The 27,965-nt window shown below is 44.7% G+C and overlaps 1 protein-coding gene across 2 annotated transcripts in view; it reads left to right on the top strand.

The window, feature by feature from the left end:
- Nucleotides 1–19,797: 19,797 nt before the first annotated feature.
- Nucleotides 19,798–27,965, top strand: part of LOC138246188 (serine/threonine-protein kinase SBK1-like) — a 62,647-nt gene continuing 54,479 nt past the window's right edge. The window contains exon 1 of one of the 2 annotated variants that reach the window (XM_069200516.1): nucleotides 19,798–20,523. The gene's annotated coding sequence lies outside the window, so the exon portion shown is untranslated. Of the gene's footprint in view, nucleotides 20,524–27,874; nucleotides 27,958–27,965 lie in introns of those variants that run through there. The other variant, XM_069200517.1, reaches the window with a different exon arrangement.

The following is a 27,965-nucleotide window of genomic DNA, read 5'->3' as shown; positions in this document are numbered from 1 at the left end:
AAGGGTTCCGAACCTATGTTCAGTAGTTAGATTATAAGGCATATATAGGCCTTGGAATATTTTAGGTAGCCTTTCTGATTTGTGCTTTGAGTATTTTTGACAGTTTTTGTCAATTGTTCTATAGTGTCGTTAGGAACATTTGGTAAGAAATTTTAGTTAGGGGAGGGTAGAACTTGCAGAGATTCACTCCATGGAATTCTGCTGACTTATATGAAACTCTGCGACATTCCGCAGAGCTCCATGAACAGGCAGAAATAGGCATGTTGTCTTGTTCGTGCTGATTTTTAGCGCCAGGACCTCGTTCTGCACTGAAAAATTTGCATGATCTGCAACAAGCAGACAGCCAAAGGGCACTGCTTCTTGAGTTGATTCTAATGCAGCTAGGCAGCTTTCTGAGCGTGAATGGTCTCAACCGCCTGTTTTGGGAAAATCTTGCCAGGTGCCCACTTAGCGATCGATAATCACTGTAGGAAATGCCAATCTCACTTGCACTCGCCAACTTACGGTTGGCGAGCCGTGCATATGATAAAAACACCACCACACGGCAATTGGCAGAATTTGTTCGAAACAAAATTCCGTCAACTCCGCCGTCTAAATGGAATTTATGATCCACGGCTAATTTTAGTAAGATATATATTTTTAAATTATTCCCATAGGCTCTTGAGAACTAGTGCTTGTTTCTTTAAGGTCTAGAAGAACATTTCTCATTTTTATTTCTGTCACATTTGGTGAGTGATGATGCTCTGTGACATTAATAGCCACATACTTTTTAATAGTAGCCCTCCCATAACAAGAGTGGTTGTTAATACATTTTCATAGTATATTTTCTGTGCTTGTGCTTTCTTGAATGTACGAATATCCCATGTGCAACAATAACAGTATAACAAGTTGAAGCACTTGTGTGCAATGCACACATCTTTCCTGACTACCCTTAGAGACTGGTATGCTTCTATTGCCCTACCCAATACATGACATTAAGTCAGTTTACTTATGACTATGATAGATCGAACATGGTTGAAAGTCACTCAAAAAAATGGTACACACCTCTTGAAAAACATTGCTGAACCACTCAGTATGCAGCCGCTCTGCATACAGCCAAACTTTTCAATTCACAATAAAAAAACAAAAAACACTCTCTTCAGGAAGTAATTCATTCATGGATGTTATTTCTCAAAAAGGCTAGGGGTAGCGGAAGTGACATTGTTAGAAATAGGCTCTCTAGTTGGCAGAGGTATACACCCTTGTCCAAATAGGGACTGCAATCATTCTCAGGGTAAGTAACAACACAGTCCAAATTATCCTGTGCCCACCCTCTGGTCAGGCTTAACTTATCAAGCAATGTGTAAAGTATTTGTGCAATAAATCATACAGTAACACAGTGAAAACACCACAGAAATACACCACACAAGTTTAGAAAAATAGATAATATTTATCTGAATAAGATAAGGTTAAAACGCCAAAGATCCAATAAGCACAAGTTGAAATATCACTTTTAAAAGACGTAAAAGAGTCTCAATCCTTAGAAATTAACAGTTGTTTCTTTGTTACACACAGTACCTGAGATGTGTCAAAAATAACCACACACAGAGGCCCACAAAGGAGGAGATGCATGGAAAAATAAAGTGTTTCTTCAGATTTTTCAGGTGCAGCACAGACGATGCGTCAAATCTTTCCACACTGCAAGGGTGTGCGTCGTTCTTCAGCACGCAGTCTTGGTTCCTCACTGCGATGCAGGGATATTTTGACACCCTGTAACGTTAAGTTGAAAATCCTTTTATGCACTGGAAGAAGGAGCAGGCTCTGTGTCCATCTGGTAAGTGATGTATCAAATTTTCCAAAGCAAGGCAGACGCTAAGTTGAATTTCCAGTCAGGAAGTCAGTGCTGCGTCATTCTAGTTGGCTGTTCAGTGATTTCTCAGCCGCAATGCAGGCTTTGCATCGATTTCTGCCGGTGTTGCATCGATTTTCAATGCACAAGGAGTTTCTTGAAGAGATGAAGTCTTTGTTGGCCATGAGACTCCAGAAACAGGAGGAAAGGTCAATCCAAGCCTTGGAGAGCACTTCAGGAGGAAGGCAGAGTCCTTCTAGCAGAGTGAGAAGCCAGCAGGGTAGCAGGGCAACAAGCAGGTCAGTAGTCCTTCTCAGCAAAGCTGTCCAGATGAGTCCTTTGGGCAGCCAGGCAGGTCCACTGATAGAGTGCAAGTGTAGGTCCAGAAATGTCTGAGTTGGTGGGGTCAAAGACCCGGTTTATGTACCCAAAACTGCATTTTGAATGGGGGAGACTTTAAAGAGTGGTTTTGTACTGCACAAGTTCCCCTTTCAGCCCACTCCTGTCTGACAGGGTCTCTGTGGGGGGTTATTAGCCCTTTGTGTGAGGGCAGGCCACTGGCCTTTGAAATGCAAGTGTGAGGCCCTCCACCCTTCCAGCCCAAGAAGTCCCATTCAGTATGCAGATCAATGCAGATGTGACTGAGTGTCCTGTGTTTGTGGTTGTCTGTGTGAAATGCACAAGGGAGCTGCCAACCAGCATAGACCAGACGTGGAATGAAGACAGGCTGTGAGGCACAGATGGTATTGAGTGCAGAGAAATGCCCACTTTCTAAAAGTCGCATTTCTACAATAGTAATATTAAAACCAACCTCACCAATAAGCGGGATTTTCTATTACCATTCTGGCCATACTAAATATTACCTGGTGACTCCTTCCAGATCAGAATCTACCACTCAAAAGTATATGAGGGCAGTCCCATTTCTAGTATGAAAGGAGCAGGCCTCACAGTAGTTGAAAACTGATTTATGATTTTTTCACTACCAGGACATATAAAACACATAAGTGCATGTCCTGCCTCTTACCTACATAGCATGGGTTACCTAGGGCCTACCATGGGGTGAATTATATGTAGCAAAAGGGGAGTTTAAGGCTTGGAAAGCAAATTTAAATGGCAAGTCAAAGTGGCAGTGAAACTGCACCCACAGGTGTTTGCAATTACAGACCTGAGACATGGTTAAGGGGCTACTTATATGGGTGGCACAATCAGTGCTGCAGGCCCACTAGTAGCATTTAATTTACAGGCCCTGGGCACATGTAGTGTACTTTACTAGGAACTTTCAAGTAAATCAAATATGCCAATTGGGTATAAACCAATGTTACCATGTTTTACGGGAGAGAGCATATGCACATTAGCACTGGTTAGCAGTGGTAAAGTGTGCAGAGTCCTAAAATCAGCAAAAACTGTGTCAGAAAGGTGGAGAGAGGCAGACAAAAAGCTGTGGAATGATCACCCTAAGGCTGTCAGGTCTAACAGACATCATATAACCTTTGACCTTAATGATGTCAGAGGACGTGACATCATATGACCTTTGACTTTAAATCTTCCTAGGCAGTGATGTCACATGAACTTAATCCCGATGACATCACAATAATTACTATTGCTCAAGTTCCATAATAATTGCATGATTAATATAACACAAACAAATCTCTATTTTGGGATATCATCCATGTAAAGGTGCGGAATAATACGTCAAGAGAGCAGTTACCTGAATTGTAGTAAGCAAGCAAAGTGATTCTTATGAATTCTAGTGAAGACTGCAAGGTGGCGGTTTCTATCCCCTGTTAAAATTGTGAAAACAAACAGGCTCTAATAGTGCATTTTAAGTCCTTTCATGGTGTCCCTAGCTATTGAAATGTGACAACCACAATGATCTGACCCAGTTAAGTTTTTAAAACGTCCTACATGTGCCCAATATGTTAACAATTACCTCCATTGCTAGGGCTGACATTTTGCTATGAGTGCCCCGTTTGCTGAAGCATTCCATACAAATGTTACGTCTCTTACGGAGAGGATCACACTTTATCATGGATAGCCCCCTGACATATGCCATGTTGTCCTCCCATATGCCAAGAATTTCCTCCAGTGGGCCAGTGTCAGCAATTTGCCACAGGTGTCAGCTATGCCAGGAATTTTCTCCAGTATGTCAGTGCTGACATTTTTCCATGGGTGACCCGTGCCAAAATGCCAACATTGAGCTATAGTGTGGCCAGTGCTAGCATTTTGCCCTGGGCATCCCATATGCAAGTATTGCTTCCAGTAAGCCAGTGACAGCATTTTATGGTGTTTCTATAGGCCAAGGAGAATGCCCAGTCCAAAATCAGTCTTGCAAGCATAACGCTCGACCTAATTTTGAGTTTGCGGATGGAAAAGCCTGTCCACCAAACTCCCAACAGAATGGCTGCCGCCTACATGTGTACCTCCCTGCAGGAGTCATTACAAGTTTCCTGCTAGGTCAGTGGGTGGAAACCTGAATTTCTGCCCCCTGGCCTAGTGGGAAACAGGATACAGCATTGTCTCCAGCTCGTAATCGAGCTTGCGACAATGCTGTAGCCAGCAATGTGCACCAGCACCCTTGTATTGGTCACTGTCTGGATCATTGCGCCGGTACTGGGCAGAAGGGCCCCTGCACTGCCCATGCAAGGTGCATGTGCAGTGCAAGGGACCCCCTGTGGCCCCCTGCACTTGTTCTCTGTCAGCCTTTTCATGGCGGTGTTACTGCTATCAAAAGGCTGGCAGAGAACACGAAAGTAATCCTCAGGGTAGTGCTGCATGCAGTGCTTGGCCTGGAGGATTAAGATCTCTGCCAGACTTCCAGGATCCAAGATCCTGGAGGAGCTGGTGGTCGGACTGCCAGGGTTGTCATGTGGCAGTCGTACCACCACACAGGCAGCGGTCCAGACTGCCACTGCAAGTGAGACGGTCATTAGACTGCCACATTCGTAATGAGGCCCTCAGTCTTGCTTAGTTCCCACGTGCACTCCTTCATTTTCACTCTGTCTTTTGCACTCACTCTTATCCTGACCCCCTCATACATGTTCTCGTAGACAAATTCACTCTCACCCATATGCACACACACACACATATCAGTTCCAGATCCTGCTGCTGCACTTTTTACTACACAAATAGTGAACAATAAACTTTTATTAACTATTAGTGTAAGGTAAATTAGCAGAAAACGAGTTTGGAGTCAGATGCTGGAAATTTCGAGATACTCCTGTGCTCTTGGCACTGATTTTGCCACCTCTGAGACCATGGGTGGCAAAGGCAGTGCCAGGGATCACAAGGGGCAAGACCGGGGTCACAGTTGCGACCCAAGGCAACCCCTAGATGACATCCATGCATTCATTCTGGATTACTCATATCCTTCTCTCTATCTGTCTACTGACAAAGGACTGGAGGGACAAAGCAAGACAGAACTATACCAAACAGAAAGACAGACCAATGAAACAACTTCTTCCCTTCATCACACAGCAGATCTTAGGAGCCTACTGACTGCTTGTCAGCATGAACTATATTATTGATCCATTATAGCCAGGGCCACTGGAATTATGTGAATGGGAAGGACTGAATAATGCAGCATATTGCGTCACATTTTGTAATATTATTACATCATTATTTTCTTATTTTAACATTTGTTAACACTGTTTTTGTCGCGCCGCGACTGCCGCGGCCCCGGCCGCAGGCTCGGGGTGCCGCGGTGCGGCATGCTTTACGTGCCGCGGCGTGTGTGAGAGCCGCGGGAGAAGCTGCGGCTTGCACACAGGCCGCGGGGGAAGCCGCGGTTTGCGCTCAGGCCACGGGGAAAGCCGCGGTTTATGCTCAAGCCACAGAAACCACCCTAGGTCGAGTCAGGGGTCGCGGCACTCGCCGCGCCCCCTTCTTTCTGTTCTGCCGCAAAGGCAGACGCGGCAGGCCTTGAGACCCCGAGTGGGTTTCAGACCTGACCGCGCTTAGCGCAATTAGTGCGCTTTACATTTCAGCCCACATGAGGTTATAATCTGCTCACCACTTACCTAGGTTTAAAGGCAAAAGCCGAACATTTGCACATGTGGTGTTTTTATGCCTGCCTTTTTCCTTTCCCAGCATGCTGCCCACTTCCTCTCTTCCCAGCATGCATTGTTTCTCTTTGTTTAGACGCATGTACCTGATTCACTATTACATTCTCTTCCCCAATCCAAGATGGTGGTGTTTCTACTTCCTGTTTCCTACTTCCTGTTTAGAGGTATATAAGGGGAATTCAGCTGCTTGTTCATTGCGTTGCAACACTCCTTGGTGGTAGTCACGCTCTGATCGATTTCTTCCTACGAATCCAGTGTTTCCTGACCTGTCTTTGTTCTCCAGTTTTCCTGATCTTCAGTCCTAACGTCTTGGTGTCCTCCTTTCGTTTCAGGGAGTTCCTGTGGAGGTTTTTTAGCCTACTGGGGTTTTTCCTCTGGGACTCCTTCTGGAGGGCACGGACTGTAGTGGTTTGCTCTTACCAAACAGCACCGTGGCTACTGGAAGGGGTCGCCCCTACCTCGGCCAGAGCAGAACCTGCCGGAACCAGGGCCGTTCCCCTACGCTTTGCAACTTCGACGGTAAGCCCATTTAAAACCGTGACAGATTGCAACGCCCAAAACTCCAGTTGCAGTCCGGTATCATGGATAATCCAGTGGCAAACACGGAACCTACGAGCCAGACCTTGCTTTTGACGATACAACAACAGGCTCAAGAACTCCAACAGTTACGTACTGAAAATACCGTCTATCGACAAGCCTTTGCATCCAGGACCACAGATGTCCCCTCAGTAGCTGCCACTACACCTCGTTTTTCCGGGGATCCTAACAAATTAAAAGAATTCCTGGATGCCTTGACGGTGTACTTTGCCTTTCGCCCCTCGCAATTTGGACAAGACAAGACCAAGGTGGGGTATTTGATTAGTGCCTTATCGGGGCCAGCCTTGGCTTGGGCCACTCCTCTAGTAACCAGAAACGATCCCTGCCTATCTAATTATTCCACCTTTATCACTACTTTTAAACAGATGTTTGAACGCCCTGGACTCGAGGCGTCAGCAGAAGAAGCTCTTTGCGAAGTCCAACAAGGGAATCAAGATGTATTACAATACATCACCCGTTTCAGACAATTAGCAGCAGAAACAACCTGGGTGGAACGTACCTTGGTGACACTGTTCCGTAGAGGTCTCAGAGAGGTGTTACGACTCGGTCGTACCATTTCCAGGGGGCGCTGTAAGGGGACTATCAGAAGCCTGGGAATCACCTTGAACACCTATCTAGAGTCCCTTGCTGACCCCTGTTTGTTTCTCTTTTCTCTATGGTACACTTGTATAGTACTACATTTGCTTCTTGGGACTGCAAATCCCATAATGCACACCTTGGTAGTCAGGAAAACCCGGATTCTGTTTCCCATTGTTTTCAATGGGAGAAGTCCAGTTGCTCCTTTTCACTGGATCCTCTCCTCCAGGACTTGCAAGTGTCCAAAACCACACACACCTGAAACCTCTCCTGTGCAGCCCAGCTTGGAACTGCTTATAAGCAGCCATTTCCTCAAGCTCCCCGTCGTGCATCGGACTTCAATTCCTTTGTGTTACAGACCCCTTGTCGGATGGTGTTCCAGTTTTGTTCCTGTTCTATTCCAGTCTGATCCTGTTTCCTGTTTCTCTGCCCTGCTCCTGATTGTTCCAGCCAGAGTCTGCTCCCTACTTCTTAGCCTTGTACCTGTTTGTTTTTTCCAAAGCCTGCTCCCTGTTTCTCTGCCCTGCTCCTGCCTTGTTTCAGCCTGAACCTTCTCTCTGTTTCCCAGTCCTGTTTACTGCTCATTTCCTACTCCCTGTATTCCAGTCCTGTCCTTGCCTGTTCCAGCCAGAGCCTGTTCTCAGTGTCTCTGTCTGTCCCAGCCAGAAGTTTGCGCCCTGTTTTCAAGTCCTAGACCCGCCTTTGCTTCAGTCTGAGCCTGTTCCTAGTTCTTGCCTCTGCCTCTTTGTTTGTTCCCTTCTGTTCCTGTTTCTTCTTGGTTCTTTGTGTCTGGTAAGTGTTCTATCAGTCTTCACCAGTGTATACGTGTCCTCCTGTGTACTGGGGTTGGCTCCTGGTTTCCAGGAGGCAATTCCAGCCCCCATCCTTGTCCAGTGTTATACGTTGTATTTCGTGCCTAACAGTGACAGTGTGCTATTGCTGTTTTCTCAGGAATCGCCACTGTGTTTCCAGCTGGACCCACAAGAGTGTGTCCTGTGTATGTAAGTACTATCCTTGTTTGTGCTCTAGGGTCCAGAGACAGAATCACTTCTGCTGCCTCCTTTCTATGAGGCTGGCAGGGTGACTATCTGTAAGAGCAAACTGCACAGAGGCATTGAGATTCCCTGTCACCTTGGGGAGGTTCTGCGCCTTACTCTGTGTACAACCCCAGCGTGTTTGTCCACTGGTAATCCTTTTCCTGTTTGTTCACACAAGGGTTGCTCTGCTTTTACTTTCCTGTTTCCTGTGCCTGTCCATAGCTGTCCTTTCCGTGTATGCCTTTAGCTGCTCTTCTGCCCCAGTACACTACCTCTTTAGGATATTCGGTAACCTCAAGGGGTGTCCCAACCAAAGTCCTGATCAGACCCGCCCGAAACCGTGACAGAATGCACAACCCAAACATTTCAAGCTCCCCTGGCAGTAAAGGCACACACAAACCTAAAGGGCTTTCCTATCATGTTAAGACACCCCTTTCTAAACCTAGACATTCTCTGAAGACCTCTCAAAAAGGCCTTAGTTTAAAGGATAGACTTGTTAAAGAAAATCAAAGATTGCAAATGCAGTACTACATTGCGTGGCTTGCTGATCCATCAATGTTCAACTATTATAACATCTGTGATTATGACCCCCAATCCCTGTCTGTAGAAGAATTACAAAGTAATAATGAGTTTTTGGAGGTTCTATTACCTCAAACAGGGGAGAATGTTCCTAACAGTGAAAGTGCTCTTGCTACCTCTGCACAAGACACTCACACTCAAGAAAAACTGGTTAATTCCTTGCCTCATGCTAGCGCATCCCAAATTCACTTCCAGGACTCTGTCAAAACAAAGAACCCTGGCACTGTTCAAAAAGCCACACTAGGGATTCCCTTGTTTTCTGTTGAGTGCTTCAGCCCATCTAGGCCAGTTTCTCAGAATTCAAAGTGCAGTGCTGACTCTTATAAAGACCTATCAATCCCTCAGAGCTTCCAAGTCAGCAGGCTAGACCCTGTATCCAAGGGATCAGTAAAGACTGTGGGATTCCTTAGTTCAATTCAAAAGGCTTGTGCTCTTCCCAAACTGGATGATAATATACCAGTCTCAACCCCTAAAAGCTCTGCTAAACCCTTTTCTATTCTGAGTGGGTTTGATAACAATATGGACATACACACACTAAAAGAGCAGTTTTGGCAGATTAAAAGGCAGATATTGGACTTCTATGATGATTATGTTGTAACATACACAAGAAATCGAGCACGTGGGCTCTTTTCATCCCTGCATATTTCACTGTTGCCAGAACCAGACATTCTGTTTATCTGTAAGGCAGAAGAAGTAACAGAGCAGCTGATGGAAACTACTGCAAGACAATTTGAAAACCTGAAAAAAGAAAATGATCACCAGCTTTGGCTCAAAGAACAGTATGCTACTTCATGTGCCTCTCCAAAGACTGCTATAGAGCATATTGTCCCTTCTATTATTGACAGTCAAAAGACAGCTCCAGTTATAAATATATCAGCCTCTTTTTCAGACTCTCTCTCAGCTTGTAGTTCTCCAGAGAATATCCCAGTACAGTTGACTGAATATCTGAAATCTCTGAGAGAGTTGACACCTCTTGATTCAAAGGATGGATCAGAGTCTTCAGAAGGAAGTGTCTCAGCCCCTCTATCAGAACAAATAAAGCCAAAGGAAGAAGAGAGTTCTGATGCAGACTCCAATAGCTGCACCTTAAGAAACCAAGATATGACTTTACTGGAGATTAATGGCAAGTTGTGCAACAGTGTTGAAGAATCTGAATCTAGTGATGACAGTGGTTCCTGCCTTGCCGTGCACAAACTTGCAGATAGTGCTGTTCAAATGGCGCACACACCAGAATTCTCAGATTGTGGGGATACTCCTGCCTCAAACAATATCATAGAATTTTCAGACAATAAAGAGACAGTTCCTGTTTCAAGTGAACTAATGGAATTTTCTAACCATGAAGAAATACCCGCAATTACTAAGAATGTAATGGACTCCTCAGAAAGTTCAAAAATCTCTTCTGTGTCAAAGCAAACCGTGGAGAATTTAGACAAGGAAGAAAGCCAGCAATCTGAAACTAAACAGCCTGTCATAAGAAATGAGAGCCTTCTCCTAGAACTGGACACAGTTGCAGCCTCAACCACTGATCCTGACCTGCTGATCCCTGCCAATGTGTATCCTGTTTCCAGCTCCATGATTAGTGAAGATAAGATCTCTGAGCTACCGGTATCTGATCTTGATGTGAAACCAGCCACACCAATGTCACCTGCTGTGTCCCTGAAACTAAAGACTCCTGAAAACCAGCAATCTGAAACCGAAGTTCAAGTGCTGAAAGATATAATATTTCCCACTAAGACTAAAGACTTGAATTTGAATCTTGTATTTGAAGATCTGATGATAAGTACTGTTCTTAGTGTTTTATTGCAAGAAACAATCATCAATTCAAAGGCAAGAGCTGAAAATGTAGATACCAATGTAAAGGCGATTTCTGAAGAGACTCCGGTTCCATTTCTTTCCAAAGAACAACCTTTCAGTGTTAACAGAGTTGAAGATCAACTACCTGTAGTAGAAACGCTTTGCAAAGAAACCATTTCTGATACCATGAATACACCACAGAGCACTTGCAATGATGAAATCTCAGTCTTGTCTGAAAATCACCCTAAAGAATTAGCTTGTGGAACTTCTACATTTTCAGATGTTAATCCAGTTTCTAAAGACTTGAAAACTCTTGTTGCTCCTGAATTTGATACTCCGAAGTCATCCAAGACGAAAGAAAATTCAGACTTTTTCATGTTTACTTTGAGAACACCAGTTACCCATGTTTCCCAAGTCTCTATGCTTTGCAAGCCTCCGACCACAATCAATGTAAATACTGCTGCAGAAACAGACAAATCCTGCTTGTCAGAAGGTGTTACAGACCTTACAGTTACTAATACACCAATCAGCTCCTCCAAAGAGGAAAGCATTGAACAGGAAACTAATGTCATAAAGAATACCGCCAGTAATGCCATTCCAGATCTCCTTGCTCCTGAATCTACTTCACCAGAAACCAACTCCATGCACTCCTCCTATATCAATCGAACAATAGAGAGGAAAGACATTGGAGCCCATATGGGTATTAATACATGCTTTGCTCATTGGAAGTTTCACCTATGGCAGGACTGTAAACTTATCAACCAAGGTTGGTGTTGGATTTTCTTGCTGTGGCTTTTCCTCTTCAACTTTTTTCAGCCAAAGGATCGCCTTCTCTTCTTGAGCAGACTGGTGGGAGGGGGTATACTGTTACGACTCGGTCGTCCCATTTCCAGGGGGCGCTGTAAGGGGACTATCAGAAGCCTGGGAATCACCTTGAACACTTATCTAGAGTCCCTTGCTGACCCCTGTTTGTTTCTCTTTTCTCTATGGTACACTTGTATAGTACTACATTTGCTTCTTGGGACTGCAAATCCCATAATGCACAGCTTGGTAGTCAGGAAAACCCGGATTCTGTTTCCCATTGTTTTCAATGGGAGAAGTCCAGTTGCTCCTTTTCACTGGATCCTCTCCTCCAGGACTTGCAAGTGTCCGAAACCACACACACCTGAAACCTCTCCTGTGCAGCCCAGCTTGGAACTGCTTATAAGCAGCCATTTCCTCAAGCTCCCCGTCGTGCATCGGACTTCAATTCCTTTGTGTTACAGACCCCTTGTCGGATGGTGTTCCAGTTTTGTTCCTGTTTTATTCCAGCCTGATCCTGTTTCCTGTTTCTCTGCCCTGCTCCTGATTGTTCCAGCCAGAGTCTGCTCTCTACTTCTTAGCCTTGTACCTGTTTGTTTCTTCCAAAGCCTGCTCCCTGTTTCTCTGCCCTGCTCCTGCCTTGTTTCAGCCTGAACCTTCTCTCTGTTTCCCAGTCCTGTTTACTGCTCATTTCCTACTCCCTGTATTCCAGTCCTGTCCTTGCCTGTTCCAGCCAGAGCCTGTTCTCAGTTTCCCAGTCCTGTCTCTGTCTGTCCCAGCCAGAAGTTTGCGCCCTGTTTTCAAGTCCTAGACCCGCCTTTGCTTCAGTCTGAGCCTGTTCCTAGTTCTTGCCTCTGCCTCTTTGTTTGTTCCCTTCTGTTCCTGTTTCTTCTTGGTTCTTTGTGTCTGGTAAGTGTTCTATCAGTCTTCACCAGTGTATACGTGTCCTCCTGTGTACTGGGGTTGGCTCCTGGTTTCCAGGAGGCAATTCCAGCCCCCATCCTTGTCCAGTGTTATACGTTGTATTTCGTGCCTAACAGTGACAGTGTGCTATTGCTGTTTTCTCAGGAATCGCCACTGTGTTTCCAGCTGGACCCACAAGAGCGTGTCCTGTGTATGTAAGTACTATCCTTGTTTGTGCTCTAGGGTCCAGAGACAGAATCACTTCTGCTGCCTCCTTTCTATGAGGCTGGCAGGGTGACTATCTGTAAGAGCAAACTGCACAGAGGCATTGAGATTCCCTGTCACCTTGGGGAGGTTCTGCGCCTTACTCTGTGTACAACCCCAGCGTGTTTGTCCACTGGTAATCCGTTTCCTGTTTGTTCACACAAGGGTTGCTCTGCTTTTACTTTCCTGTTTCCTGTGCCTGTCCATAGCTGTCCTTTCCGTGTATGCCTTTAGCTGCTCTTCTGCCCCAGTACACTACCTCTTTAGGATATTCGGTAACCTCAAGGGGTGTCCCAACCAAAGTCCTGATCAGACCCGCCCGAAACCGTGACAAGAGGACATTAAAGATGAACTGGTGCACTCTGCTAGAATAGAGAACCTTAAAGGATTGATGGACCAGGCTCTGACGATAGAATATCGGTTGAATGAACGAAGAATGGAGAAAAAGAAGAGTCGTTTGCCATCTCACTCAGTACCGACTAGCTCCTTCTCTCATCGTACCGAGGAAGTCCGTCCTGAACCTAAGGGGAGTACCGAGGAAGAACCAATGCAGATTGACACGGCTCGAGGACCTTTATCAGCCAGTGAAAGAGAACATAGACGAAGGAAGGGGCTTTGTCTATATTGTGGTGCAGCTGGTCACCTAATTCGCACTTGCCCCATTCGTCCAACCAAGCCCTTGGGAAACGCCAACTCCCGTCCTCAGTAAGAAGGGTGAGGACGGGATATCGTGACATACCTTCTATTTGCTCTTCCAGTGAGGAAGGAACTGCTCTTTTTCTCTTACCAGTTATCCTCCATCTAACTGATGGCCGGGAAGAAAGAACCTTGGCCTTATTGGACTGCGGAGCCAGTGGCATCTATTTAGATGAAGCCTGGGCCAAAGAACGAAATATAGCACAAATACCTAAGGAAGTACCAGAACAGGTACACACCGTGGATGGGTCACTCTTGGCCTCTGGACCTGTACAATATACTACCCCTACCTTCTGTCTACAGTTTGGAAAACACCAAGAAAATCTTTTGTTTGATTTAATTTCATCACCACACCACGTCATGATCCTGAGAATTCCATGGCTCACACGGCACAATCCTTACATCAACTGGGAAACAAAAACCATTTCCTTGTCCTCTCACTTTTGCCAACACCACTGCTATCACGCCGGGGATTATTGGTCCCCAAAAGGTCTCTCAGCAGCACCTCCTAAGGTGGGATGCTCCATTTACGTCCTACAGGGAGTTCCCAGACATTATCAGGAATATGCTGATGTATTCCAGAAGCCAGAAAAACCTGAACTGCCACCCCACAGAGAATACGACTGTGCCATTCCTTTAGAACCAGATACAGTGGTTCCCTTTGGGCGGATGTACTCTCTCACAGAACCGGAGAAACAGATTCTGAAGGAGTACCTTGATGAGAACCTACAAAGCGGGTTGATTACTCCCTCTTCTTCACCCGCCGGGGCTCCTCTCTTCTTTGTACCAAAGAAAACTAAAGACTTGCGTCCTTGTATCGATTTCAGAGGGTTAAACAAGATCACTATTAAAGATCGGTATCCGTTACCCCTCATAAAGGACATCTTAGAGGCAGTCAGAGGAGCAAAGAGGTTCACCAAGCTGGATCTCCGAGGAGCCTACCATCTTCTAAGAATAAGAGAAGGTGATGAGTGGAAGACCGCCTTTAGAACACCTTTTGGTCACTACGAATATAGAGTAATGCCATTCGGGCTCACTAATGCCCCTTCCATTTTTCAAAGGTTCATGGATTCTATCTTTTCTGATCTTTTGCAACAATCAGTGGTGGTGTATCTTGACGATATTCTAATCTTTTCTGTTCATCCAGAGGAACATTCCAAGCATGTTCACCAAGTCTTAGAGAGACTCCGACAACACCATTTATACTGCAAACCTGAAAAATGCGAATTTGATCAGACGGAAGTAAAATACTTGGGATATTGCATAAACCAAACCGGAGTCGCCATGGATTCAGACAAGGTGCAGGCTATATTGAATTGGCCATCTCCTTCTTCCATCAAGGAGACTCAGTGTTTTTTGGGATTAGCCAACTTCTATCGACAGTTCATAGCAGACTTTGCCCAGGGAACCAGCTATATTACTCAAACCCTTAAAAAAGAACATCTAAAGAAGGGTTTTTGTTGGACACAAGACGCAGAGTTAGCCTTTCAGGAATTAAAGAACGCCTTTATTCAAGCCCCTATCCTACGACACCCAGACACCAGCAAACAATTCATTGTTGTCACAGACGCCTCAGAAAGGGCCATTGGAGCTGCCTTATTGCAAAGACAAGACGATGATGATTTAGAACACCCTGTATTTTACCTATCACACATTTTATCTGATTCCGAGCGGAACTATTCCGTGTTAGAACGTGAATTACTCGCCTTAAAAACCGCGTGCACAGAATGGAGACACTTTTTGATGGGATCAAAGGAACCTTTTGAAGCCCGGACAGACCACAGAAATCTACAGTGCTTAAGAAACTTTCAGTGTCAAAATAGCCGGCAGGCTCGATGGGCTTTCTTTTTCAGCCAATATGACTTCTATATCACTTACATCCCTGGTTCTCAGAACATCCTGGCGGATGCCTTGTCCCGACGTTATCCTGAGTGCAACGATTCTACTGTTCAGAACTTATTTGACAACGACAAGATCATTGGGGTAGCACAGACTTTTTTAGACCAAGTCAAGTCTGAATATGCCCGTCTAGACGAAACAGAGCTGAATAAGTTGCGTCCACAACTGCATACAGATCATGGCTATTATTATCATGACAAGGCCCTGTTTTTACCCACTAAAGTAGTACAAACTGAAGCTTTACATATGTGCCATGATTCCCCTATCGCAGGTCATCGAGGAATGAAAGCTACCCAAGAACTTTTGCTTCGCTCCTTCTGGTGGCCAACTCTCAAGACTGATACGGAGGCATATGTATCATCTTGTCCTATATGTGCTCAAGCCAAGACACCCCGTACCAGACCAGTAGGATTACTCCGCCCATTACCAGTTCCCCCAGGCCCATGGCACACTAATGTGCAAATTTTATGTGCGCATTACCTTCCTCAATGGGAAACCACGTAATAATGGTAACCGTGGACTCCTTCACCAAGATGGCTCACTTCACGGCCTTAAGAAAGTTACCAACGGCAAAAGAATTGGGTCAAATCTTTACTCAAGAAATCTTTCGGCTTCATGGGTTACCTCAGGTCATTATGTCGGATAGGGGTCCTCAATATATCTCCCAATTCTGGAATCAATTTTGTAAGACCTTGGGAATCAAGGTGGCCTTATCATCCGGGTTCCACCCTCAAACCAACGGACAGACGGAACGACTCAATCAAGGTCTCGAACAGTATTTACGTAGCTTCTGCAATGCTACACAGAGTAATTGGGCTACCTATTTACCGCTTGCAGAATTCTCCTATAACAACTCCCTACACAGTGCCTCGAAGGTCTCTCCTTTCTATGGCTCCTACGGTTTCCATCCCAAGGCCTTTCCAACTCCCTTGAGAGATAATTCCAATCTTCCTGCCATCTCCTCCTATGTTCGACAGCTACGGGGTGTCCAACGTGTTATCCATTCCAACCTTGTGGCCACTAAATCCCGCATGAAAAGGATAGCAGATAGGAGACACTGTGCGGCTCCTCAATATCAGGTCCATGATAAAGTCTGGCTCTCCTCTAGATTCCTTCCTCTCCGACTCACTCAGAACAAATTCAAACCCCGCTTTTATGGTCCATTCCTAATTCTCAACAAGATTGACCCAGTGTCTGTGCGTCTTCGCCTGCCCCGGACGTGGAAGATCCACCCTCTATTCCATGTCTCTCAACTCAAACCTTACCTTCCTGATCCTTTTCACAGACAATTTTCCTGTCCCCCTCCTCTGTTGGTTGATAATGTGCCTGAGTACGAGGTCCAGGAAATCTGTGACTCTCGGTTTTTTCATGGGCGCCTTCAATATCTTATTCATTGGAAAGGTTACCCTATGAGTGAGTGCTCCTGGGAGGATGCCCCTTCAGTTCATGCCCCTCTTTTGGTCCGTCGCTTTTTTCGACTCTTCCCTCACAAACCTGGGGCCTCGGGGGGGGACATACCGTTGCACCGCGACTGCCGCGGCCCCAGCCGCAGGCTCGGGGTGCCGCGGCGCGGCATGCTTTACGTGCCGTGGCGTGTGTGAGAGCCGCGGGAGAAGCCGCGGCTTGCACACAGGCCGCGGGGGAAGCCGCGGTTTGCGCTCAGGCCGCGGGGAAAGCCGCGGTTTGTGCTCAAGCCGCGGAAACCACCCTTGGTCGAGTCAGGGGTCGCGGCACTCGCCGCGCCCCCTTCTTTCTGTTCTGCCGCAAAGGCAGACGCGGTAGGCCTTGAGACCCCGAGTGGGTTTCAGGCCTGACCGCGCTTAGCGCAATTAGTGCGCTTTACATTTCAGCCCACATGAGGTTATAATCTGCTCACAATTTACCTAGGTTTAAAGGCAAAAGCCGAACATTTGCACATGTGGTGTTTTTATGCCTGCCTTTTTCCTTTCCCAGCATGCTGCCCACTTCCTCTCTTCCCAGCATGCATTGTTTCTCTTTGTTTAGACGCATGTACCTGATTCACTATTACATTCTCTTCCCCAATCCAAGATGGTGGTGTTTCTACTTCCTGTTTCCTACTTCCTGTTTAGAGGTAAATAAGGGGAATTCAGCTGCTTGTTCATTGCGTTGCAACACTCCTTGGTGGTAGTCACGCTCTGATCGATTTCTTCCTACGAATCCAGTGTTTCCTGACCTGTCTTTGTTCTCCAGTTTTCCTGATCTTCAGTCCTAACGTCTTGGTGTCCTCCTTTCGTTTCAGGGAGTTCCTGTGGAGGTTTTTTAGCCTACTGGGGTTTTTCCTCTGGGACTCCTTCTGGAGGGCACGGACTGTAGTGGTTTGCTCTTACCAAACAGCACCGTGGCTACTGGAAGGGGACGCCCCTACCTCGGCCAGAGCAGAACCTGCCGGAACCAGGGCCGTTCCCCTACGCTTCGCAACTTCGACGGTAAGCCCATTGAAAACCGTGACAATTTTGGGCATAGGTTGCACCTTATTAGTACTGGTTCTACACCCAAATATAGCAATATTAGTCAAACTTTGCAAACAGCATTCCACTGCACGCAACACATGTTGTCTCATTTTTAGTAACGCTTGAACCGTTTGGACTGAAAACAAAGGGTCTGATTATGAATTTGGCAGTCGGAATGGGCCAGAGACCCATGGTGAGGAGACAGGTACGGAGCTGGCAGTCTCCCCACCGGCCCAGTTATAAGTTTTCCACTTGGCTGACCTACAGAAGCCAAGGTGTCCGCCAGTCAGCCCAGTGGAAAATGAGTGGCACCATTGGACACGGCTCCTCATGGAGCAAAGTCCAATTCCTTCGCACAAGATCCCCCAGTACCCTCTAAATGCTCACACACAGCTGGAAGGGGGGCCCCTGCACATGTTCCCTACTTGCCCTTTCATGGCGGTTGAACTGCCATGAAAAGGCTGGCGGCGCACATGGTTGTAATCAGCACAGCTGCACTGACTTCAGCGCCGCCATCCATTTGAGATCAGAGACCCTGGCAGAGACGAGGGTCTTTTGGCGGGGTAGACAGCCAGTCTTGGACTACTAGACTCATAATCTGGCCCAAAATCTATTTTTTCATTAAAATCTACAGTTATGCAGCATATTATGGATTATGTGGCAAATGTGGAAAATTCTTTAATTGAGCAAAAAATGCCACACAATTGCATAATTCAAGTTGCCCTGATAATAGCCTATATAGGCAATACTTTCAGAACAAAATACTTAAATTAGTATACCTTGTGGTTATCTCTAGATGTACTGGGTACATAAATATACCTATGCATCTCCTGGAAACGAATTTATGGCCCAAACCGGATTGCAAGAGATAGCATTTATAGATGCCAATGCCAAAAATATTTCCATGATGCAAAAATACACATCATTCATTATATGGCTCATTGAATGGGCTATTTAAATGTTATACAAGAATATATAATTTGAACACATTTATTTTAAGAAAAATAAATGCCTTAATTTAACTAATGAGAAATTCGCAAACACTTGACAGTCCAATAGAGTGCAACGGGGTACTGGGTCATTTTTCCCAGTGCAGTTAATGTATGTTTAGATGATTTCCAATGACCAGGGGAAATCACTGCAGCATACAAAAGATGATGAAGAATTATAAGTCCCAAGCATTATTGTTCTTTGTGAGCACAAAGTTTCAGATATGTAAAATGACATGTTTTCAGATTGCAAAATGCAAGGATGTAATTAATTAAAGGCATTTTTTCAAGGTACAGAAGACTTTCTGACTTGAATCACAATGATAAGGTGGCATGAAAGAGGTGGACCACTCCAATTGTGTGCTGCAAAAAAAATGTATCAATGGATTGTCACCACAATTTTGGCTACAACCCCCTTTAAAAACCCAAGTAGGGCAGAAGTTTAATTTTGCCCCTGATTCAGGAATATAAATTGCCAGACCTGGGGCTTTTTTGTCTGCGTGCTTTGTGGTAGGAAAATCGTTCTGGCATACACTATATACACGATATGCAAAGTGCCAAAGCACTCAATTCTAATTCACATCTATCTGTTCATGAGATGCTTTTTAGGCCACACCCCTTTAGAGATCCCCTACTTTTTTCCTCCCACTGAAAGCACTGGTATTGGCTAAAGTCAGATCTAAAAAGAGCACTAACATATAACCAGCGCCTTATATGGAAATATAAAAGTGCAGGTACTCACTAATGAGAGTACCTGTTTGCTCCTCAGGAGTGACAGTTCTCTCCAACTGAATGTGATGCCGCAGTGCTGAGAAGTGCAGGTACTCTCCTTTTTAAGATAAAGAAGTGCAGGTACTCAGTGCCGGACAGTACCTTCCCTTTTAAAGCACTGCATACAACCAGGTTATAAATTGCAATGCAATGACAATTGTTTTACTGTAGCTTGTGAGAAAACCGCACAACCACTTTTAGCTTCCGTTATCAGGGGCGAGGATATTCTGTCTTTTTGCAGAGCCACAGCATAGATGTAAGAAACTCCGCAAACTACGAGTAGGCTTCGCTCGCGTACAAGACTTCGCTCGCTAATAAGCACTTTGCGCACCCCTCTTTTTGTGGTTTGAGAGATCCTGCTCCCTATCTTTGCATCTGTTCGTGCTCCCCTGGTCATCGGCTGCAGGGGTTGCCGCAGCTCGCTGCCCTGGAGCTATGTTTGGACGGCTGCTGGGATTGTCTTTGTGAGTGACACCTGCTGCCAGGGAAGGGAGGGGGAGAACATGGAGGCTGCAGCAGGGGCAGAGAGACGCTGTTGGAGAGCGGAGGGGAGAGAAAGAGCAAAGAGGCAGAGTCAGGGAAGGAGGGGGCGGACAAATGGAAAAGGTAATAGGAAAAGAGAGAGTGCAGAGATGGGAGAGAGAGGAGGCGGTAAAAGTGAGTGAGAAAACAAAGAGATACACAATCTAGTAGAGAGGGGGAGGGAGGGCTACAGAGAGAAGAGGAGAGGTACAGATAAAAAAGGATAGGGACAGATGAAGAAGAAATCATGGACGGCAGAGTGAGTGAAGACAGCAAGAGATAAACAATAGACGTAGGTACCGAAAGAGCGGAGGGTGGAGAAACCTGTGGGACTGGAGGGGTGCGGGAATGATACATAGAAACGCCGAGTGATCGTTGGACAGAGGGAGGAAGAGAAGGGAAGCCAGGAGTGATAGTGCACGTAAAAATAGGAAGGGTATCACGGAAGAAAAAGCCGCAGGGGTGTCAGAGGAGAAAAGAGATGTGTTGAAAGTTTTTGAACTTCTGGGCTGAGCGCTACAGTTGCTGCAGAGAGCTTGTTCCTTTCAAATGCACACTCAGCAGCGTCACTGAAAAGACCCCGCATCAGCAGGACGCACAGTGAGGAACACACACACCAGCCCACTCACAGTCAAGCCCTCCATACACCCTCAGCTCACATACTCAGGCGGAGCTCAACATGCTGCCCCTGCAAGCCTAAGGGTTCCAGAGCCTTGACAGCCAGCTTAGCACAAGGTAAGAGCATGCTCCCTATTTACCTTCTGCATGCAGGTTTACGTTCTTTTTATAGGCAACATAAGAAATTTGGCCGTCCCAGCAGGTATGTAAACAGAGGAAACGTGGAATGATTAAATGCATGTAAGTACCAGTTTCAAATAAAATGGGATACTCGTAGAGCAGTTCGTTATTAGCAAGACAGCCCGCACGTAATTTGTGAATTTTGATAACATGGTGGTCCTAGCTCACCACTAGCACCACATAGGATCTTGGTCCTTTCAGAGACATACATAAGTAAAGCAATCTTTATATGTGAATACTTGAGACGAACAAAAACAGTGGTGTGATGCATGCGCACATCTTTCTGCTGCACATATAAAGGATACATACAAAGCGCATGCCCATGAAATACCTCGAGTTAGACACTGGTGACATCTGTGCGTATCCTGCAGGCCACAGGCTCAGAAGTGCCTTAAACCACACTACAGAAATGGATGTAATCTTTCACCTTTTGGTGGGTCGATGAGCCGTAACCTGATTTATGGACTTGACAGTTTTCATAATACATCTTCCGATGATACTAATATTAAGTAGGGCCCTGTAACGCTTCTTGATTATATCATACCCCGGGTATATCGGTTTTAGTATCTCCCGTCCTTTACTATTCATTGTATAGCTTGACCCAATCTGTATATTGGTGACGTTTTCAACAACGTTTAGAACACATAACTCGTTTAAAGGGCGTCCTAACATTCACAGATAACATGCGAGACTTAGCAGCTTTCGTGGGGATCGGTCTTTTATTCGGATCATGATCAGAGAAAGTGTAGAAATTAGTCAATATGTCTATGCAAATTTATGCTGGGTGACGGGTGAAGTGTTAAGCTTTTTGCGTGAAATGCCCGAGTTTTTTTAGAGGAATTCAGCTCGCCTTAAAAATCCCGCGTCTGAAGGAAGTTTGAGTTTGCTCCTGAATCAGGAGAATAAATTGCCCGTCCCTGGAGTTTTTTGTCTGCACACTTTGTCGTAGGGAAACCGGACACAAATCGCTCTGGCAAACGCTGTGCATACTGATGTTGTTCTGCTCTGAAACACGGCAAACGCACGGAATTAATGCATCATCCCATATTCTGATGACAGAAATGAGTAATGGTGCACTCACTACACACCCGTTAAAAACCGCAGCCCTCAGCATCACGCACTGCGGGTGCGGTATCACTGAAACACGGTTTCACCAGACCCAGAATCAGTCTTTCTAAAACATTCACAGACTCCTTACCACTCAGACGAATACAAATAAAATATGGAGGAATGATATGTGTTGAGGCTATCAGTGCCATTATAATACATGTATCACTCATGCCCCTGCCAGCAAAAACTGTCTTGTCTACTGACACTCAAATAAGAGCTGCCATTTCGTGACAGTTGGCTAAGATCCACTGTTCAAGTCATATTGAAATACTGTCCATACAATCTTAAATCAGTAGCAATTGTACAGTACTGTGTGCCAGCAGCTATATAAAGTGTTGGCACTGAGTCCTTATTGCATAACGCTACAGAAATGATGCTAATTATGCAATAAGCACACACTACTATAATTGTAGTTGGTGTGGATACTGCAAAAATGAATATGTACTTCAGCAGGAACTTTTCACAAGTAATAGGGGAGTACTGTTTGGACCTGCGGTGCTATATAAAATCCGTTCTTTAAAAAGGCCTTGCAAATAAGCAGATTTCTCTAAAACCAGATTTCTTCCGAAAAGTGCATATAGGTCGGCGAACCTGTGACGGTGACAGCTATTCTGAAAATATGGCTCATGAACTAAAACATGTGTTAATACTAGGAGCTCTTTTGTGTCATAAGTACTTTACAATTCTTTTCCAGTAAAAATATATCAGGGTAATTTATGGAAATCTTTCATAAATCATTTTTCATAAATCATGCGGGGAACATACATAGCCCAAACAATTAGTGAAGGTTTTGAGGTCCACAAGTTGTCAGGCTGCCTGTGCGTGTAGTACAGACCAGGTACCCTCAATAGAAAGACACCACTGGACAGCTCATTAACTCCTAAAATGTAAATTGTAAAAGTTGCCGTTTGACAGCTTGCTTCTCATACCGGTACGGTCACTAATACAGAACATACATGTGTTGTAAGGGGAAGTAAAACAAACAGAACAATTCATGTTTATTGGGCTCTAACATAACTTGTGTGTGGCAGACTGCTCCATGTTTTATGACTGCGATCATGAAGCCGAGCAAAGGACAAAGACATCTTCAATGCTGCATTTTACCAAAGTTGCTCTCCCCCTCTCTCTCGCTCTCTCTCTTTTTCACGCGCTCTTTCTTCATCTGTGCTTCACTCACTTGCAATCAGTTGGTAAAGCATTATCTCACTTGTTTTTTAGCTCATTCTCTCAACCACTTGTATTTAAGTACTGCCTCTAAATGGATGAACTCCAATGTAAATTTGCTCTACAAGAAAGATGCACAGATATTCTGGTTTAGTTATTAAGTCATTGGGTTTACTAACAAGGGGTAAGTAATTCACTGCTAACACTCTGTGTGATCTTGGGCATGCCACTATGACTCCCTGTGGTACTTCGTATGGGCTTCAGTACTGTAAGCAGCTGCCTCCCTCCACCCACACAGTTTTGCCACTTTCATTTGATGTTACCACTGTATCTGCGGAATAATTTACTAGACAATTCTTAACATTAGAAGTTGGTGTTATGGTGGAAAGCAATAATGTCCCTGAAACATGTAAGACCTCGCTCATTACAAGAACATTTTGCAGATATCAGTGTTGTAGCAGGATTGATAGCACATCCCAAGAAGGGAAGCAATCCAGAGACTAGCGGTGATCTAGGAAATGCACACATCATCTTCTAATTCTTTGAAGTCAGTTTGCACAAACATCCACCTTCTGCCAAGCTGACACTGAGATTCTCAATGGCCATTGTAATCTGTTCCTCCTTAAGAACTGAAGGGTGACAGTATCCTTTCCAAACAGTAAACGCTTTTTGGAAGTAACAGCCAAGTAGGCAAGTACTTTTCCTGAAGGTGGGAAACTGACCTTTGAAAAAATTGTACTAAGCGAAGGAATTGTCCATCAATCTCAAATGGTGCATCACGGTTGCTTGGCATTAGTTCGTGCAAGTAAATGTAGCTAGAGATAAGCCGATCACATGCATCAGAAATATAGTATATAACAAAAAATATGTCATATTGTTGAATTTAAATATTGTGGATCTGGTGCTAAGCGAATCTTTAAAACTTTATGGAGCTGGTCATCTAACTCTCCTATTAATCAGCCCGAAGGAAGACTATAAAGACAGTTGTCAACACCTAGGGATCACTCACTAGGGCCTTCAATGCATTCTTGCCAATCTAGGAAATTTTACTTTGCGAGGAAAAAAGTGTCTTGCGTCCTTACTTCCCATTTAATGTTAATATAGCATTGCACTGAGCGTGAGAGCACCCTCCATAGTTGATAAAAACCTCATGCATCTGTTACTCTCCAGCACCGATTCCTGTATTTCAGCCACACACGCCCCTTTTCTCCCAGACTCCTAATCCCAACTCACTTAATTACCTTCCTTGCCAAAAACAGCTGTGCCCCTCTAAGACTGCTGTTGAAATATTTAAAGTCTACCCAGCTATGCTTGTTAATGACTAAGTCTCTCAATTCACTAGTGTATTTTTAAATTTACAAGCTTTTCTACATGAATTTGTACTTATGTTTTCGTAACCCGAAATTAAATACATGCATACTCACAGAGGGCAGTGGGGGGCACCATTTAAAATTAGTGACTCCTTTGGAGGAAATCATTAAATAATCACACTTGTTATTTGGAGCCAGCAACTCACGCTATAATACTCTAATTTGGTGTCATTGGCACAAAACATATCTTAGTTCCTCCAATGTTTTGGATTTATTGGTACAATAGAGCATCTTGTAGGCCTGAGTTAACAATAAACATGGTTAGGTAGGAAGAAAGTTCTGCTTGGGCCCTAGACTCATGCATGTAATACATTGCATGCCATGAAACTAACCTTTGATGTTCGAAAAAAAGACATTATTTGAGAAAAGGGAAATGTAAATGAAATAGAAGCAAATTTGTGTTTATTTCTAAAACATCTCAGGGCATATAGATCATGCTATGTAAAGTCTATTGCAGAGGTGGTAGTGATTGTGTTTACTCTGTTCTCACAGACTTCCCTCTAAAGCAAGTGCATGCACCACAGGGCTGGATGTAATGGTTATCTGATCTACAAGAAACTAGAACAGGGAACATACTCAGAGAGATGTGCCTGTCCAATGGTCTCTGACCTCCCAGACTCACAGGTATCATATGAAATCTAAGCTAATTCCAGAACAGAGCTCACATTCTCAGAAAGATCTGCTCCTCCAACGGCAGAAACTATTACAACCTTTCTGACCACCAGCAGTTGATAACCCCACCAAATGACTACAGCTCTAGCTCAGTTTCTTCTCAGTTAATCTGGTGTGACTGGTAATTTCTTGACTTTACGAATGGCATGTTTATGCATGAATGTATTTTATTTATTGTCAACCTATTTAACCACCATGATGCTCAAAATGGCTCCCTCCTCTACTCTTGCAGGTTTCTGAATTATTGTTTTTTCCTAATGCATTGAGTAACTCTTGAAAATACCAGTGCCTTAACCTTAATTAGACCATTTGTTGAAGCTATAATTTCTGTAACTTTGACACGAGTTGTTGCCTCCTAGGTACAGGGGAGACTATATTGCAGCTTTGGATTTTCAGCTCTTAAAATAAATGCAATAGTTGATTAAAGTCAACACCTCTAACACACTGAAAGTCCCACAGTATACAGTTCCATCTATTTCAAAAGTTACGAAAATCGGTACAGACCCATCCAGAAATGTAAGATCCAACTTAAAAGTGCTAGCCGCGTCCCCTCTCCATGAAATAACAAGCAACCCTCACTGCGTTTCTATCTCATTGGGCTGCACCAGAAAGTGCAGCTTGAGTGTTGGCATCTCTCCTCAAACATATAAAATGTGTGGCACATGCTTAAGTTAACTTTCACTAACTTAAAGCCAAGAGGTTCGATTGACCCATGGTTACAAGACCCATAATACATCAGGTTGTTAAATACCAGCCAACGGATAGAGTAATTTCCACCAGTGAGATGGGTCTATGCGGTATCTCTACTTTAATTGCATGGTAGTCCGAGGGTAAGAATCTGCCCTGACAATCCACCATTGCCTTTACAACAGACCTGCTTTTGTGGCAGTAGAAACAATTGTCCTCCAGTCTCCTCTGGACCCAGACAGCCTCCATACGGGCCGCGCTTCAGAAAGGGCTCTATGGCTGGGCTTCTGTCAGTAAAACACCAGACCAGACACTAACCTTCTCTGTGAGCGATTAGACCCCCAACTCTATATCCACACCTAGGTACATATATAAACACACACAAACATACACATATACGTATACATATTTGTATTATTAAGCACACGTTCACTAAAAGGCATCTGGCACTAGAAACATAACAGACACTTGAGGGGAAGCAACACAGAAGGCTTACTAGCAAAACCTTTAGAGTCGCTTAAGCTGGAACTGTGCAAGATGAATCAAAACAAGTGAATTACGGTATATTTTCTTCCAACAATTTTTCTATTATTGCATTATAGGTGTGTCTCTGGGAGTTTTGGTCCACTGATTATAGTTCTGGTGGTCTAACCGCCATGTAATGATATCTGCCCTTCGCAGGTAATATGTGCCATTAGAAATAATCTGGTCTGCAGTATGCTAGGATTTAACTAGCCAGTATTCGATCACTTTGAATCTCCACCTACAACCTTCTGAAACGTAAATTAACCCTTGAGAATGGCCCCTCCAAGAATGCTGGTGGCGTGGGATGAAACTTAAGCGAGGACTGTAAAAATGCTTGTTTTAAGTGAGGCGTTCTAACATTTTATTACACAATAATGAGAATCCAATATCACATTTGAGGAGTTCTCGCTCACAGCTCCACGTCCTGTGAGAGTGGCATAGCTCCGTTAACGGGTAGCCTCGGGTTATCCCAAAAGCCTCACATTGTTAGGATGGAAGTCACTGCATCGAGAGTCGCTGCCTAGTTGGTGTAGTCAGCGCATCGTAAGATAGGGCCACAGAGAGCATGATTCCCCAGGCCCCTGGTCTTTAGGTCCTCATATTGTGCTACATTAAGTAATAGATTTTAAAGCAAACTTGCCCTGTTTATTAATGTCCCCCTCCTTTGTCTTATACTCCCTCAAGGCGTCCCTCCTTCCTGGTCTGCTCTCCTCCACATCCTGTGGGCTAATACCTCCATGGACGGGATGCCTTATAAGTGAAATCTGAGATGTTGATAGAAATTGTGAAAACGGCTGCACTCAAATGCCCTGTAAAATAGAAAAACAGGTCAACTGGGTACTTTGCCATAGAAGTGACTTTATCCCAGCCCTCCTGGTCTTTCAGAAGTTCCAAGTCGAAGCAGACTCTGCTGATGTCGATAGATGCTGGTGATCTCAGTTCATCAGGCCTCAGGCAGCCTGTAGTTCTGTGTGGCCTGTAGTAGTAATCAGCAGAGATGCCGACACACAGAAGAATGTAGCAGAATACCGGCAGCTTGCCTTCAGCCCCAAGTTCACGAACCCTGGGCCACATTCCAACTCACAGAACAAATAAACCTGCTGAAGAGATGGCTGGTCAGCTCAGTGATTAAAATTTGGTCGGAAATTGAGTGTTTTTCAGGGACGATTGAGCCCATCATGCTTCTGGGTTCACTAAAAGAGCACTTTTTGAAATGTCATCCCGTTGTGAGCCCCTGTCTCTGTGAATGAAATTGATGTTTTACGACTTTAGTCGACATAGATGAAAATCTATAGAACAACCCCAAAGCTTCCTGCCAACGGTGGTAACTCAGTCCCAGGCAGAAACATTTTTCATACATAGTTTTGTAAATGTGAGAAAGTTTACATATGTGGGGTAAGCCTCTTACCACCAAACACCACTCACCCCCTCACACTAGCTTTTGGGATTAGGGGTCGTAAACCCCCGGCTGTATTTTATTATTGACAAGCCATTATTAATCACCGCAGCCATAAGCTCCCCCACCCCCCCACCCACCCACCGTGCAATCTTCATGGCTCAAATTTCCCAACACGCCTATTTCTTTTTTATCTTGTTGAGGTTCCAGTCTCAACTGACAACAATGGGGATGGGCTTGGAATTAAAAGGTCAACACTGATGGGCTATTGAGAGACTTGATGATTCATTTCCCTGGGGTCAGTGATTCAAGAGATATAAAATTAGGAAGACACATCAGATCATGCCAGAGTGAGGTGAAGGAAGAACACAGCAACAAGGTACAACAAGGCAGGATCGGCTAGTTGGGTGTACCCTGTGCAACCCTAATCCCAAAGATCAAAAACAGGTACAGGG

This window comes from Pleurodeles waltl, chromosome 7 (assembly GCF_031143425.1).
Source record: "Pleurodeles waltl isolate 20211129_DDA chromosome 7, aPleWal1.hap1.20221129, whole genome shotgun sequence".
NCBI classification, from domain to species: Eukaryota; Metazoa; Chordata; class Amphibia; order Caudata; family Salamandridae; genus Pleurodeles; species Pleurodeles waltl.
Note: the sequence above shows the minus strand (reverse complement) of the source record. Positions and strands in the feature narration are given on the sequence as shown.